Source organism: Tachyglossus aculeatus, chromosome 11 (genome assembly GCF_015852505.1).
Source record: "Tachyglossus aculeatus isolate mTacAcu1 chromosome 11, mTacAcu1.pri, whole genome shotgun sequence".
In the NCBI taxonomy this organism is placed as follows: Eukaryota; Metazoa; Chordata; class Mammalia; order Monotremata; family Tachyglossidae; genus Tachyglossus; species Tachyglossus aculeatus.
In genome coordinates, this window is record NC_052076.1 from 21,626,608 (window position 1) to 21,643,024 (window position 16,417).

Below are 16,417 nucleotides of genomic sequence, written 5' to 3' on the forward strand. Positions count from 1 at the left end.
CCCATGCTCTTTCCAGTAGCACCTACTTGCTTACTGTGTGACCTTGGGTAGATCACAACCTCTCTGTGCTCAGTTTCGCCATCTGTACAATGGGGATAAAATATCTGTTCTTCCTCCTCCTTAGACCATGAGCCTGTATGGGACAGAGATTGTGTCTGATCTGATTGTATTGCATGAAGCACAGTGCTTGGCACATAGTAATAAGTGCATAACAAATATTAGCATTAGTATTATTATTAACAACGTCTAAGACAGAAGGATGGGGACAGAGATGGGGCCTTTGGACTTGGTTGGGAAGTTGATTGCTGGTGACAAGAGTCAGAGAGTGGTCAGGGCAGAAAGACTTGTTCTGACAACTTGACACCTGTCCACATGTTTTATGGCTCATAGATCTATCTATGTATATTGATATATATATAGATATATAGATATAGATAGATATATGAGAGAGAGAGAGTCCTTAGTCTTGCTGGGTAGGAATAATGGTCTGGAGGAGGGGGCAGGGGAGGGAGAAGAGACATAGGGCCCAGAGTTCTGATGATGTCATAGACCCATGGGCCCCTTTTCCGGGCACTGTGAGGTCGCCAACCCCCTCACCCATGAGTTGGTAACCTTAGTGATCACTTGCTTGTGTAAGATCTTCTTCCTTCACACCTCCACACAAGCCAGTACACAACTTTGTATGTTCAAATGAAATCCCACTGAATCACAGACTAAATAAACATCCCCTCTGTTTAGCAGGCTGTTCCCCCATAATTTTTCTCTATGTAAAGGCAGGAATAGCTTATAGGAAATTATCCTCAGTAAATGACAGTGCTTCCAACCCGAATAAGTGGGGAGAGACTAGCGTTACTCACCTTGACCACCACATTCCAGCTCCGTCTGGGGCCCAGCGGAGCAGCAGGAGGCAGGCGAGACCGGAGCCAGTGAGTATTTTAATATTTTCCTTAGGTAAACAAGGACCTCTTCTTCCAAATAGAATTATGGTATTGCTGGGCTACCACACAGCTCTTCTTGGTACCCCTTTGAGCCCAGAGTGGTGTTTAGAGATCAAGAGAGCAGAAGAGATGTGAGCAGTAATGATGATGATGATGATGATGATAATAGTAATAATAGCATTTGCTAAGTGCTTACTGTATGCCAAGTACTGTACTAAGTAGTGGGATAAATATAAGGTAATAAGGCTGTACTCAGTCCCTCTCCCACATGAGGCTCACGGTCTGAGGGAGAGGGAGAAAGGGAATTTAATCACCATTTTACAGATGAAGAAACTGAGGCCCAGAAAAATCAAGCGACTTGTCTAAGGCCACCCAGCTGGTAAGTTAAAATCCAGGCCCTCTGACTCCCAGGCTCAGGCTCATGCTCTTCCCAGGAGACCACACTGCTTCACATAGTAGTAGTAATGGTATTTACTATTCCACTAAACAGCATGACTTAGTGGAAAGAGCACAGGCTTGGGAATTAGGGGTCATGGGTTCTAATTCCAGCTCTACCACTTGTCAACTGTGTGACTTTGGGCAAGTCACTTTACTTCTCTGTGCCTCAGTTACTTCAACTGTAAAATGGGGATTGAGGCTGTGAGTCCCATGTTGGGTAGGGACCATGTTCAACCTGATTGCCTTGTATCTACTCCAGAGTTTAGTGCTTGTCACATAGTAAGCTCTTAACAAATACCATTATTATTACTATTATTATTATTATTATTATTTGTTAAGCACTTACTATGTGCCAAGCACTGTACTAAAGCACTTGGGTAGATATGAGCTAATCAGTCAGACACAGTCCCTGTCCTACTTGGGGCTCTCAGTCTAAGTGAGCTCCAAGTGGCAAGAAAATCCCAAGTGTTGTTGAGCATTAGTAAGGCAACTGGGAGGTTAAAGTCCTTCTGACCTTTGAATAGAGGAGGAAAAATCCCTAGCTCCGGCAATCAGGAGTATTGATGCAGTATCTTCTATGTGCAGGACACTGTACTGAGTGCCTTTCTCCCCCTTTTAGACTGTGAGCCCACTGTTGGGTAGGGACTGTCTCTATATGTTGCCAACTTGCACTTCCCAAGCGCTTAGTACAGTGCTTTGCACACAGTAAGTGCTCAATAAATACGATTGATTGATTGATTGATTGATTGATTGCCTGGGAGAGTACAGTGGAGTTAGAAGACCCGATCTCTCCTCTCCAGAAGTTTACAGTCCACTGTGTGCAGAGCACTGTACTGAGTACCTGGCAGAGTACAGTAGAGTTAAAAGACATAACCACTGCCCTCCAGGAGCATATAGTTTAGTAAGGGAGGCATTAAAATAAATTTCAGGTAGAGGGAGTTCATACTTTCCTGGATCCAGCTGAGGGGCTTGGAGAAGGGTTATCAGTCGAATAAGAGGCCTAGTGGAACAAGTATAGCATGGGGAGTTAGAAAACCTGGATTCTAATCCCAGCTCTGCCACAGTTCTGCTGTGTGACCAAGGGGCCAGTCACTTCACTTCTCTGAGCCTCAGTTTACTCATCTGTAAAATAAGGATAAAATATCTGTGTTCACTATGAGACTAGGAGTCTCTGGAGGAGTAAACTGTCTGAGTACAGTGCTCTGCACACAGTAAGCACTCAATAAATACGATTGAATGAATGAATGAATGAATGAAGAATCTGATGATCCCAGGGATTAGCACAGAGCATAGCATATAGTAAGCCCCTATTCAATATTATCACTACTATGAGAAAATATTACCATGGAAATTTGGCCCCCAGGGCAGCAGCACTTGAGAGACTCTATTTGAAACTGAAGAATAACAATTATTTTGATACTTATTAAGCATTTACTATGTGCCAAGCACAAGGATAGATTCAAGGTAATCGGGTCAGGCGCAGTCCCTGTCCTACCTGGGGCTCACAGTCTGTATGAGGAAGAACAGATATTTAATCCCCATTAAAGATGAAGAAGATGAAGATGAAGAAACTGAGGCATAGAGAATTGAAGTGAATTGCCCAAGGTCACACAGCAGGCAAGTGGCAGAGCCAGGATTCAAACCCTGGTCCTCTGATTCCCAGCCCCGTGCTCTTTCCATCAAGCAACATTTAATTGATTCCCAAGAAGAGTCAATCAGTTAATGGTATTTATTGAGCACTTACTATGTGCAGAACTCAGAGTGCTTGGAAGAGTACAATACAACAAGAGTCAGTAGATGTGTTCCCTGCCCACAGTGAGCTTGCAATCTAAGAATGAATTTTATCTGAGCTCCTGGGCTCCCATCTGGAATGAAACCTGCTTACAAATGAGGAAACCTGGAGATTAGAGATTGAAATCCAATATCAAAGAGTCACACCAAGGTTGTTTGTGTGACACTCCCAAAACTCTCTGAAAGAAAGAAATGAGTAGGCACTGTTTTCATAGGAAAGCTGCAGAATCACTGAACCTAATTTTGTTCCAGTTTCTAAGAGTTGATGGTAATGATGGTAAGACTCTAGACTGTGAACTTGTTGTGGGCAGGGAATGTGTTTGTTCACTTTTGTATTGTACTCTCTCAAGAGCTTAGTACAGTGCTTTGCCTGCAGTAAGCACTCAATAAATACTATTGAATAAATGAATAAGATAACAAAATTAAGATGAAAATGATTGGCACTACTTCCTGGGAAAATGAAATAACTCCTCATACCACATAATGCGTATAGAGTCTGATCTGTTTTTCCCAGATCAATCAATCAGTCATATTTATTGAGTGCTTACTGTGTGCAGTGCACTATACTAAGCTCTTTTCCAGATAATGTGTTTCATTGCATTTCTGTCGTCACCTCATCCTACAGGGCATTTTTGCAAGAGCAGTTTTCATCCAAAACTAGGATGGTTTAAAACTGCTGGTGAAATGATAAGACCCTTGCAGATAAAGAGCTTATATATCAGTCAGTCAATCCATCAGTCAAAAGAATTGACTGAGCACGTGCTGTGGGCAGAACGTGGTACCAAGCACTTGGGAAAGTGTTCATGATCCCTGGCCCCGAGGATCTTACAGTCTGCTGTGTGCAGAGCACTGTACTCGGCTCTTGGGAGAGTAAAATAGAGTTAGTGGACATGAACCTTGCCTTCGAGGAGCATAAAGTCTACTATTCATTCAGTCATATTTATTGAGTGCTTACTGTGTGCAGACCACTGTATGGATAGGGTACTGTACTGAGCACTTAGGAGAGTACAATAGAATTAGTATCAATCTATAAATCAGTGGCATTTATTGAGCACTTACTGTGTGCAGAGCACTGTTTTAAGCACTTGGGGGAGTACAATACAACAGAGTCAGTAGACATGTTCGCTGCCCACAGTGAGCTTACAGACCAGGGAGTGGGGAAACAGACTTGAAAATAAATTATGGATATGTATGTAAGTGCTGTGGGGCTGAGGGTGGAGTGACTATTAAGTGCTTAAAGGGTTCAGATCTAAGTGCCTAGGTGATGCAGAAGGAAGATGGAGTAGGGGAACTGAGGGCTTAGTTGAGGAAGGCCTCTTGGAGGATATGTAATTTTAATATGGCTTTTAAGGTGGGGAGAGTGACTCCCTGTGGGATGTGAAGAGGGAGGGAGTTCCAGGTCAGAGGGAGGATGTGGGTGAGGGGTCAGCAGCAAGATAGATATCAAGGTACAGTGAGTAGGTTGGCATTAGAAGAGCTGAGTAGGCTGGGTTGTAGTAGGAAATCAGGTGAGAGAGGAAGGGGTGAGCTGATGGAGTGCTTTAAAGCTGAGGGAAAGGAGTTTCTGTTTGATGGAGAGGGGGATGGGCAACCACTGGAGGTTCTTGAGGAATGGGGAAACATTGCCTAATGGTTTTTGTAGAAAATATGATCTGGACAGCAGAGTGAAGTATGGACTGGAGTGGGAAGAGACAGGAGGCAGGGAAGTTAGCAAGGAGCTGATACAGTAATCAAGATGGGATAGGACAAGTGCTTGGATTAACGTGGTAGCAGTTTGGATGGAGAGGAAAGGGTGGATTTTAGCAATGTTGTGAAGGAAGAACAAACAGGATTTGGTGACAGATTGAATGTGTGGGTTGAATGAGAGATGAGTCGAGGAGAATGCCAAGATTATGGGCTTGTAAGATAAGGGAGAATAGTGGTGCTGTCTAAAGTACTGGGAAAGGTCTGAGGAGGACAGGATTTGGGTAAGAAGATAAGGAGCTCTGTTTTGGACATGTTACATTTGAGATGTTGGCAGAACATCCAGGTAGAGATGTCCTGAAGGCAGGAGGAAATGTGAGATTAGAGAAGGAGAAAGATCAGGCCTGCAGAGGTAGATTTGGGATTCATGCATGTAAAGGGGGTAAAGCTATGAGAGTGAATCAGTCAATGGTATTTATTGAGCGCTTACTGTGTGCAGAGCAGTATACCAAGCGCTTGGGATAGTACAGTACAACAGAGTTGGTATACGTGTTTCCTGCCCACAAGGAGCTCACAGTTTAGAGTAGGAGACAGATGTCAATATAAATTATGGATATGTAGCGCTTAGAACAGCACTTAGAACAGTGCTTTGCACATAGTAAGTGCTTAGCAAATACCACCATTATTATATGTACATAAGTGCAAATCCAAGTGCAGTGAGTTCCCCAAAGGAGTGGGTATAGATGGAAGATTGACGGGGACCCAGAACTGAACCTTGAGGCACCCCCACAGATAGGGGGTGGAAAATGGAGAAGGAGCCTGCAAAAGAGGTTAGGGAGGAGTGGACAGAGAGATAAGGGAAAGAACCAAGAGAGGATACTGTCAGTGAAGCCTTGGTTGAATGTTTCCAGGAGAGGGGGGTGGTCCACAGTATCAAAGGTAGCTGAAGGGTCGAGGAGGATTAGGATGGTGTAGAAGCCTTTGGATTTGGCGAGTCATGGTCTACTGTGAGCAGAGCACTGTGCTGTAGAGAGTGCAGTAGAGTTAGTAGACATAGTTCCTCCCCTCAGGGAGCTTACAGTCTGTCCATGGTGTTGCTGACAAGTCAGAACCATGGAGCTTACTGGAAAATGTTCAGAAAATGCCTAGCAGGAAAAAGAAAGGAAATTCATCATTAATTATGAATGGGCTGGTAGACTGCAATCCTGCCCTTTCCCTTGGGCTGAATAATTGATATAGACCACTCGTTGATGAGCTCACGGCCCCGCCTCTTGGAGCGGCGACCCCATGGGAACAAACTTGAGCACCTTGGCAAATGCTATTTTGGTCCTCTCTTTCTCACCCTGAGAGGGGGAAAGAGAGTGGGCCTCACACTACACGAAGCCTGCGAGGCTTGAAGCAAGATGACTCATCATCATCCTCAGCGGGTATATATTGAGCACTTACTGTGTGCAGAGCACTGTACAAAGCGCTTGGGAGAGTACAGTACAACAGAGTTAGTAGAGAAACAGTAATAGTACTGTTTATGGAGCAGGTACTGTGTGCAGAACACTGAACTAAGCACTGGGAAAAAACACATGGGGGAGTCTTAGGTCTGGCCCCTGGCACCTGCAAAGGGCTCACAATCTCAGAATAAGGGAGGGGGCTAAGGAGGGATAACAGGCCAGGAAGGAAAGATGAAACAGTAAAAAGCTCGAAACAGCTGTGGGGTGGACAGTGCTGTGAGGCACTAACGCTGAGAGAGCAAACTGGCTGCTCTGGGTGAACAATAATAATAATAATTGTGGCATTTGTTAAGCACTTACTATGTACCAAACACTGTACCAAGAGCTGGGGTGGATTCAAGCAAATTGATTAGGACTTAGTCTCTGTCCTGCATGGGGCTCACTGTCTCAAGTCCCATTTTATGGATGAGGTAACTGGGGCAACAGAGAGGTGAGATGACTTGCCCCAAGTCACACAGCAGACAAGTGGTGGAGCAGGTGAGGACACCATCAAAGCTTACTGCAAAATAGTACTTGGGGGCAGCAAGAGTTCCTGGTTCAGCTGAGATCTAGCCGGAGGCTGCGATTTGCAGGCTATGGTCATGTGTCCGGTGCACCCCACTGCCATCCATTTTTGCTTTTTTTCTGCCTCCCTCCCCTAAAAAGAGCCCTGTCATGCCCTGTCAGTGCCGTAGCCAAAGGCTGCTGCAGTGGAGTCACGTGCCGTGGCCAAACCGATGGCGGGAGCCCGTATTGCTTTCTGCGGCGTTGGTTTGGCGGGCTTGGGGGCCAGGGCATGTGCTTAGCGCACATGGCAGGAGATCAGTCAGGTTGACTGATGGGATGAATTATTGATCTGATCTGGTTGCCTTCTGTGGCTCAGGAATCTTCTATGCGAATGACTTCAGCACACGTCATCAGATGTCCTTCAAACAGAAGACAGGAAGTTAATAATGAGAGGCTGAGAATGCTGATGATGGGATGTACTGAATGCTTACTATGTATCGAACGCTTACTTAACGCTCACAGCACATATGTGTATATCTGTAATTTATTTATTTGTTTATATTAATGTCTGTCTCCCCCTCCAGACTGTGAGCTCATTGTGGACAGGAAATATGTCTGAAGTTATATTGTACTCTTCCAAGCCCTAGTACAGTGTTTTGCAAACAGTAAGTGCTCAATAAATATGATTGAATGAATGAATGAATGTGCCAAGCACTGTGCCAAGTTCTGGAGCAGAAACGAGGTAATCAGATGGGACACAGTGTCCTCCCACTTGGGGTTCACAAGGGGAGGGAGAGCAGGGTTCTTCTCCCCATTTTGCAGTTGGGGAAACAGAGAGGACAGGTGATTTGCCCGAGGTCACACAGCAGGCCGGCGGCAGAGCTGGAATTTGAACCCAGGCATCCTGACTCCCCATCCTGTGCTCTTTCCTCGAGGCTGAACTGGCTCATGACATTCACCTTCGGGCTCAGATTTCCTAGGGAAAGGACCCAAAGCAGTCGAGAGCCAGATCTTTCACTGTGGTGCCCTCCCTACCCCCTGGCTCCACTCCACCAGCTGCCTGCATCCTTGGCCCATTCCCCGGGGATCACAGGACTGGCCTGTGACCCCACGTGACTCCACGTGACCGGGCATCTGCACTGGCTGGGAACAAGACACGAATGTTCTCGGCGGTGTGAGATCAAGTCAGGTGCATCACCTTTGAAACCGAGAGTTGGGGATTCCAGCCGGGATACCCTGCCCCAAGCTCATCGCTGCTTAGTTTGGCTCCCTGGCCATTCTCTCTCAGAACCTAGCGTCCTCCCCAGCACCAGCTGGGGGTGTGGAACTGGGGTCCCTCCCTGCCTGGGCAAAGATGTCTGGTTCGTGCTTCTGTTGGCACCGGGGAAAGCTCTTAGAGCTTCCGGCCCCCTCAGCCTGTGAAGATGAGTCTGCAGAATTGCAAAAATGGAGACTGTGAGCAAAAGATGGGATTGGTTGAGTGGAGCCCCTTGAATTATTCCTAGACTCTAGACTGTAAGCACTCAATAAATACGATTGAATGAATGAATGAATGACTAAGCTCTATGTGAGCAGGGAATGTGTCTACTAACTGTTTTATATTGTATTCTCTCAAGCACCTAGTACAGTGCTCTGTGCACAGTGAGTGCTCCATAAATACGATTGATTGATTGTTTCCTGGGTGAAGTTATTCCCAACCCCAGCTACCTCCCCATATTTTGCACCAATCACAAGCTCACTGTGGGCAGCAAATACGTCTAACAACTCTTTTATGTTGTACTCTTCCAGGTGCTTAGTCACAGTGCTCTGCACACAGTAAGCACTCAGTAAATGTGATTGACTGATTTGCACTTTATGTACCACCTGTGGTACTTCTGCAGCAATGCTGCTTAGAGGAAAAAACATGGCCCTGGGGCCTGGGTTCTTATCCTGGCCCTACCTTGCTCCATAACCTTAGGCAACTTAGTTACCTTCTCTGTGTCTCGCTTTCCTCATCTATAAAATCAGGATTCAATACCTGTTATCCCTTCTGTTTAGACTGTGAACCCTATGGAGAAGCAGCATGGCATAGTGGAAAGGCCTGGGAGTCAGAAGACATGGATTCTAATCCTGGCTCCACCACCTACCTGCTGTGTGACCTAGGGCAGTCATTTAACTTCTCTGTGCCTCAGTTTCCTCAACTGCAAAATAGGGATTAAATCCTAATTCCTCTATTTAACTGTGAGTCCCAAGCGAGACAGGCACTGTGTCCAGTCTGATTAATTTGTAGGAACCCCAGCTCTTAGAACAATGCTTGAAACATAGTAAGTGCTTAAGAAATATAATAATAATAATAATAACATTTATATTATTATTGTATTATTACTATTATAATGATAATATAAACAAGATATTGTTTATCTTGTTTTTACCCCAGTACTTAGTACATAGTGTTTTATAAATACCATTATTATTATTATTAGTAGTAATAATAATTATATTATAATAGTAATTATAGTATAATATAATGATAGTAATTATTGTTACTGTTATTGTTACATACCCTGCTTTTAAGTACTAACTCATGGTATCTCCTTTTTCCTCCTTCCTCCCACCTGCAAAGCATTTTAGTGTTTCTCCTTGCACTAGACTGTGGGCTCCTTAAGGGCAGGGATCATGTCTTCTAACTATCGTACTCTGCCAAGCGCTTAGTAAAGTGCTCTGCATGCAGCAGATGTTCAATAACTGATGGAAAAAAGTAGGTAAATAGTGCTTAGTATTGACCCTCCAGCCGCCTCTTGCATTTATGTTTCTATTTATTATTTATAGCCAGTCTGAGTCCTTGGGTATATATGCATACTCAGTATTTCTCTCTCATGGATGGTGAGCCCTATGTGGGACAGGAGCTGTGTCCAATCTTGTATCCACTCCAGCATATAGCACAGTGCTTGGCACATAGTTCTCACTTAATAGGTACCATCATTATCATTACTTTGATGATGATGATGATGAAGATTGAATTCTGTCTCAGATGCATTTGTTAGGGTAAGACTCCACAGATACAGCTCGGTCCTGAAACAAAGGGGGGCAAAGCCAGTATTTGGGGTTTCATCGTGGCATTTGGCTTCTGTTTTCTGTGGCATTTTCCCAAAAGCACCAGGAGCACCCGAAGATCATTTTGGAAAGATGACATCATCCTCCTGGACTCCAGCTCAGTCCAGATAAATAACAGCGAGGCAAGAGCTAGCTGCTCCGTGCCTGACCCTCCCAGACAAAGCCCATGTTTATTCAAATAAGAAGCACAGAACACCAGCCCACGTGCTCCTTGGCTGCACAAATGGACATGGGCTCAGTTCACTCTGACCAAAGGGAATGTCAAAGGTTTTTCTGAATCCGCCTGGATTGGCTGCTAGCCCTCAACTTCACTGGATCCGAGCAGACCCAGGTTTCTGGCCAGAAGATTGCAGGCCTGGGTGAAGCCCTAAGTCTATCTAATAGACAGCTTCTCCCTCACTTCTGGGCAACACCCTGGTCCACAGGCCCACCCCAGCCTTCCAGTCAATCAATCAATCAGTCAGTGGTGTTCATTGAGCACTTACTGTGTGCAGAGCACTGTACTAAACACTTAGCAGAGTGAGAAACTGTGAGGTTTAGTGGATAGAGCAAGGACCTGAGAGTCAGAAGGTTCTGGGTTCTAATCCCAGCTCTGCCACATGCCTACTCTGTGACCTTGGGCAAGTCACTTAGCTTCTTTTGGACCACAGTTACCTCATCTGCCTAAATGGGTATTAAGAGTGTGAGCCCCAAATGGGACAGGTACTGTGTCCAACCAGATTAATTTGTATCCACAGCGCTTAGAACGGTGCTGGATACATAGTAAGTGCTTAACAAGTATAATAATTATAATTATAATAATATTTGGGGGAGTACATTACAGTGGAGTTTGTAGACATGATTGCTGCCCACTACAAGCTTACTGTATGGAGGGGTGGGGAAACAGATATTAAAATAAATAAATTATGGATATGTACACAGATGTGGAGCTGAGGGTAGGATGACTATCGAGTGCATAAAGGGTACAAATTCCAGTGCATAGGTGACGCAGAAGGGTGGAGAGAGTAGGGGAAATGAGGGTCTGGTTGGGGAAGGCCTTTTGGAGGAGATGTGATTTTAATGAAGCTTTAAGGTGGGGAGAGGGGGGATCTGTTGTAGGTGAAAGGGGAGGGCGTTCCAGACCAGAGGGAGAACACAGGCAAATGGTTGGCAGGGAGATAGGCTAGATCAAGGTCCAGTGAGCAGGTTGAAGTTACAGGAGTGAAGTGTGTGGACTGGACTGTAGAAGGAGATCAGAGAGATCAGAATGGAGGAGCCAACATCCTGGCCACCTGCAGCAGTAGCAGCCGGATATTCTGGGTTTAGTGTCTCATAATAAATAAGAAATGACTATGGTATAGGTTAAACACTTACTTCATGCCAAAGACTGAAGCAAGCACTGAGATAGGAAGACGATAATCAGATTGGACACATTCCATGTCCCACATGGGGCTTACCATAAAAGTCCAAGGGAGGACAAGTATCGAACCCCCATTTTACTGATGAGGAAACCGAGGCTCTGAGAAGTAAAGTGACTTGCCTAAGTTCACCCAGCAGGCAGGTGGTGGAGCCGGGATGGAAACCCAGGACTTCTGACTCCCAGGCTTGTGGGCTTTCCACTAGGCCACGGTGGTTTTCTGTCCTTTGCTTGTCTGTCCATCCTGGGCCCGGCGGGTGGGACTAAAGAAGAGCAGAGCGGCTGCATCTGGAACCTCCAAGGAACTGGCTGCGGTCTCTCCCCTGCCCCAGTGCCAGGTGCTCTGAGTGTGCTCCTTGCCTGAACTCTTTCCTGGGGAAGATTTCTTTTTCTTCTTCCAAGTCAAGGTGCCGGGTGGGGTCTCAAGGGAAATTGTTTTACTTTCCAAGAATGCCAACTTGCGATGGAGGGACCTTCTGACCTCCAACCAGGCCTGGGACACAGCCATCTCTCCCCTGCTACACCTCACGCCTGAGGTCAGCAGTGGCTGAACTTTTCATCCAGAACAGAAACCAGGGGGAGAGAGAGGATGAGAGGCAGAGATGGCCAAGGCTATTTTATTTTGGGACCTCGGGGCTGATGATGCCATTTCTAGGTAACAGCTAAAGAAATCACCTGGTGTCCCCTGAGGCAAATTCAATTCCTCTCCCCGAACCCTCATGGACTCCAGAAGTCAGAGCCGGCCTGTGTCAGGTCAGGGAAGAGGTGGAAGAGGATAAGGGTTAGGAGGAGGAGAAGGAGGGAGAAGAGAAGTGAAGAATGCTCCTGTTTCTCTTTTTTAATATTTATTAAGTACTTACTTTGTGCCAGGCATTGTACTGAGCACTCAGATAGATATATGTTAATCAAGTTGGACACAGTCCATGTCCCATATGGGGCTCACAGTCTTAATCCCCATTTTACAGATGAGGTAACTGAGGCCCAGAGAAGTTCAGTGACATATCCAAAGACGCACAGCAGACAAGTGGCAGAGCTGGGATTACAACCAAGGTCCTTCTGAGTCCCAAGCCCATGTTCTATACACTAGGCCACGCTGCTTCTGATTGGCCATGCTGCTTCCCATTTCTGTGAGAGGGAGAAGAGAAGGAGAAGACAACCCAGAGAGGCAGAGAATGCTATTAAATAGGAGTAATGGTATTTATTGAGCACCCACCAGGGGATGGTGCACTGTACTGAGTGCTCAGAAAAGTAAAAAAACCAGCAAGTGACCCATTCCCTGAACACAAGAAGCTTCCATTCTAAGTGCTGAGGGGGAATGTAAATGGACCCCTAAATGGTAAAGATGACTGCCGGGTTTATGTGACCTGGAATGCTGGAAATTAGTTGGGGAATGGAGTTGGAAGGGGCTTTCAGGAGAGCTTTGAATGTTTATTGTCTGTAAATATTTTTGGTCTGTCTTTCCCCTTAGACTGACCTCAGCCTTCCAGGGTCTGACCCAAGGTGAAGGGTGAGATTGGTCAACCCCAAGACTAACTCCAAAGCCACTGCAAGATGTGTTACCTTTTCAAGTGACTCATGGCAAAGGGGTTCCTTCTGTGTTGAAAATTGTAATTAAGAAGACATTGTCTACTGGGAGGGGCGATATGTATGTGTTTCTGTGCCTCCCCAGCAATCTGTTGTCTCAGTGACTGGAAATCAGTGGATTCAGAATGAGCTGAAATGAAGAGAAACACTTTTTTATTTAATGATGTTTTTTAATCACTTATTACAAGATAATCTTGTTGGACATAGTCCACATCCCACATGGGGCTCACAGTAGTAATCCCCGGTTTACAGATGAGGTAACTGAGGCACAGAGAAGTTAAGTGACATGCTCAAAGTCACCCAGCAGACAAGGGCAGAACCGGGATTAGAATCTAAATGCTATTATTTTGTTTTTCATGAGTGGAGTGTGATTGTAGACCACCCAAATGGGGTAAAGAGCTTGACTGTAGGGTTCTGTCAGGAAATAATCATAATAATAGAGAAGCAGCCTGGGCCTGAGAGCCAGAGCACCTGGGTTCTAATCCTGGCTCTGCCACCTGCCTGCTATGTGACCTTGGGCAAATCATTTCATTTCATCTTGCCTCAGTTTTCTCATCTGCCATTATCTTTCCTTCTTCCCCCTTAGACTGTGAGCCCCGTGTGGGAAAGGGACTGTGTCCCATCTGATTATACTGAATCAAGCCGGGGTTTAATACATTGCTTGGCACATAGCACTTAACAAACACCACTGAGAATCAGATCATTGGCTTTAGTCAACAGTCGTGAATGTAACAAGAGACCCCAGCTGGGCTTGTTCCAGAGTGGAGAAGGAAGAAATTGGTCCAGGGCACGTTTTCAAAAGGGTTGTGGTTGGTGTTGGCCTAAACCAGTCCTCAGGTTTGCTGTCCAGAGAACCCAGTCTGGGCCAGACCCTCCTGGAATTGGAGAGATCTCTTGCTACAACCTGGGGCTCTGCCCCATGGTCAGGCATGAGGGGAATTGGCCGAAGCTTCTGAGTGGAGGAGCGGTCCTGCACAGGGCAGGGGCAGCAGTGAGGAGGGAGGTTTCTGGGAGGTGATGGCTGGGAGAGTGGAGATAGGCCCCCAACCAAACACTGAGGGGAACAGGGGCTGGCAGCTGTGGGTAGTTTTGCCCCCCCACAGGATGCCTCACAAGGGGTCTCCAAAACTCTCTGCCTCTTGCACCACAACTCCCATACCTGGGCTGGGGAGTGGAAATTCCCTGATGAACGAAGGTAGGTTGTTGCAGGGCCAAGGGCTGGTTCTGGCCCAGGGAGCCAGAGAAGGCAAGCAAGGGGCCTCCACGTCCCGGGCAGAGTGGGAAGACTGTTGCCTCTGAAAGGGGAGATCCATCCGGGCAGACTCATAGCCAGGCAGACTCGTGGCAGGGCAGACTCGACATTCCAAGCTGGGTTGGAATAATCAGTCAATCAATCAGTCAGTCAGTGGTGGGTTTTCTTGTGGTATCTGTTAAGCACTTATTCTGTGTCAAGTACTGTACTAAGCTCTGGAGTAGATACAAGCTTATCAGGTTGGACACAGTCCATGTCCCATTAGGGCTAAGTCTTAATCCCCCTTTTACAGATGCAGTAACTGAAGCACAGAAGTTAAGTGATTTGCCCAAGGACATACAACATACACGTGGCAGAGCTGGGATTAGAACTCAGTTCCTTCTGACTCCCAGGCTCGTGCTCAATCCACTAGACCTAACAGCTTCTTTTCTTACTGTGTACAGAACACTATATTAAGTGCATGGATGAGTACAGCAGAGTTGGTAGTCAGTTTCCCTGCCCACAGCCAACTGACATTCTAATGGGGTAGACAGGCATATCAGTATTTACGGCGTAATAAAGATCATTGATTGTTCAGTTGACTACATGCACATACAGAGATGCTGGGATGTGAGTGTAGGTAAGTCTGTAAGTGCTAAAGATGGTTGATGGGTTTATAATGACTTGGAATCAATCAGTGGTATTGATTGAACACTTACTGTGTGCAGCACACTTTACTAAATGATTTGGAGAGCGAGTAGTACAGTGGGGATTAAGACTGTGAGCTCCAAGTGGGAGCATGGACTATGTGCAACCTGATTGGCTTGTATCTACCCCAGTGCTTGGCACATAGTAAGCACTTAACAAATATCATAAAAAAGTAAGCATTCGATAAATACCATTGACTGATTAATTGATTATTATAGTTCATTGCTCCCAGTAGGTGCTCAATAAATGCTATTGATAGATTGATTGATTGATAGATAGAGCCCTCATAATATTTGGAGCACCTCAGCTGTGTGCAGTGAGAATTCTTTTTAGCCCTGTTTGATTCATGCCTCCCACTTGTGTTTTCAGAGAAATACTATTTCTGTTTTCACTTTGAATCATTCCCAAAATTTTGATTCACAAGTGTCAGTGCCATTTGTCTTAGCATACTCAATGAAAAATGTCACCTCTCTCAGGTGCTTCTGAATCCCAGAAGTGAAGTGACTTGCCCAAAGTCACCCAGCAGACAAGTGGCAGAGCCAGAATTAGAACCCAGGTCCTCCTGATTCCCAGGCCTGGGCTCTATCCACTTTGCCTTGCTGCCTCTCTTGTTTGAGAGAAGACGATATAACAGAGTTGGTAAACACATTCCCTGCCCACAAGGAGCTTATAATCTAGAAGACTCCTGTCCACTCCCTAGGTGGTGGGAGACCAACACTAAAATAAATTACAGATAGGAGAACCTCCCCCACATCTCTATCCCAGCGCTTAGAACAGTGCTTGGCACATAGTAAGTGCTTAACAAGTACCATAATTATTACAGAAAGGTGCAGCTTGGGAAGTATAGCACCAGTTCCCCAGACCCCACTGTGGAAGGTGGGGAGGGGGAGTGCTAGGGGTGGGGGGCTGGGGAAGGTACCTGCGTTGTGCTGGTTCTTCCCACTATTACTATTACTATTCCGCTATTAGGTGTTTTCACCCAAGACAAAAGAGGCCCCAGAAAACCCCACCAAAGGCCTGTCTCTGTCCAGCAGCTCAAAACCAAGGCAGGGCCCATCAGAATTTCTTTTCTGTCATGGGCTGGGGTTCCTGCCCGCCCCAGCCCCTCCTTCTGGACTGCCCCCTCCCCACCAGCCTCAAACTCAGCCTGGGCCTTGGGGCCAGCCTGACCCCGGGAGCATAGTCCTGCTGCTGCTCTTTATCAGCAATTGTAGTATGCCCTGAACCTGAATGTTCAAGAAGTAGCATGGCCTAGTTGATATAGAGCATGGAGCTGGGAGTCAGAAGGACCTGGATTCTAATTCCAGCTCTACACTTGCCTGCTGTGGGACCTTGGGCAAGTCACTTAACTTCTCTGTACTTCAGTTACCTCATCTGAAAAGTGGGGATTAAGACTGTGAGCACTCAACATGTCCAAGACTGAACTCCTTGTCTTCCCTCCCAAACCCTGCCCTCTCCCTGACTTTCCCATCACTGTTGTTGACACTACCATCCTCCCGGCTCACAAGCCTGCAATCTTGGTGTCATCCTCAACTCCGCTCTCTCGTTCACCCTTCACATCCAA

General features: G+C 46.1%; 1 protein-coding gene across 8 annotated transcripts in view; it reads left to right on the forward strand.

Moving 5' to 3' along the window:
* The window catches only part of MAPT (microtubule associated protein tau), an 83,456-nt gene that overhangs the window by 19,719 nt on the left and 47,320 nt on the right, over positions 1-16,417 (forward strand). For 3 of the 8 annotated variants that reach the window (XM_038754507.1, XM_038754511.1, XM_038754513.1), the window contains exon 1: positions 590-926. The exons of 3 other annotated variants lie outside the window; for them this stretch is intronic. The gene's annotated coding sequence lies outside the window, so the exon portion shown is untranslated. Of the gene's footprint in view, positions 1-589; positions 927-16,417 lie in introns of those variants that run through there. 2 more of the 8 variants (XM_038754512.1, XM_038754514.1) reach the window with 1 other exon arrangement.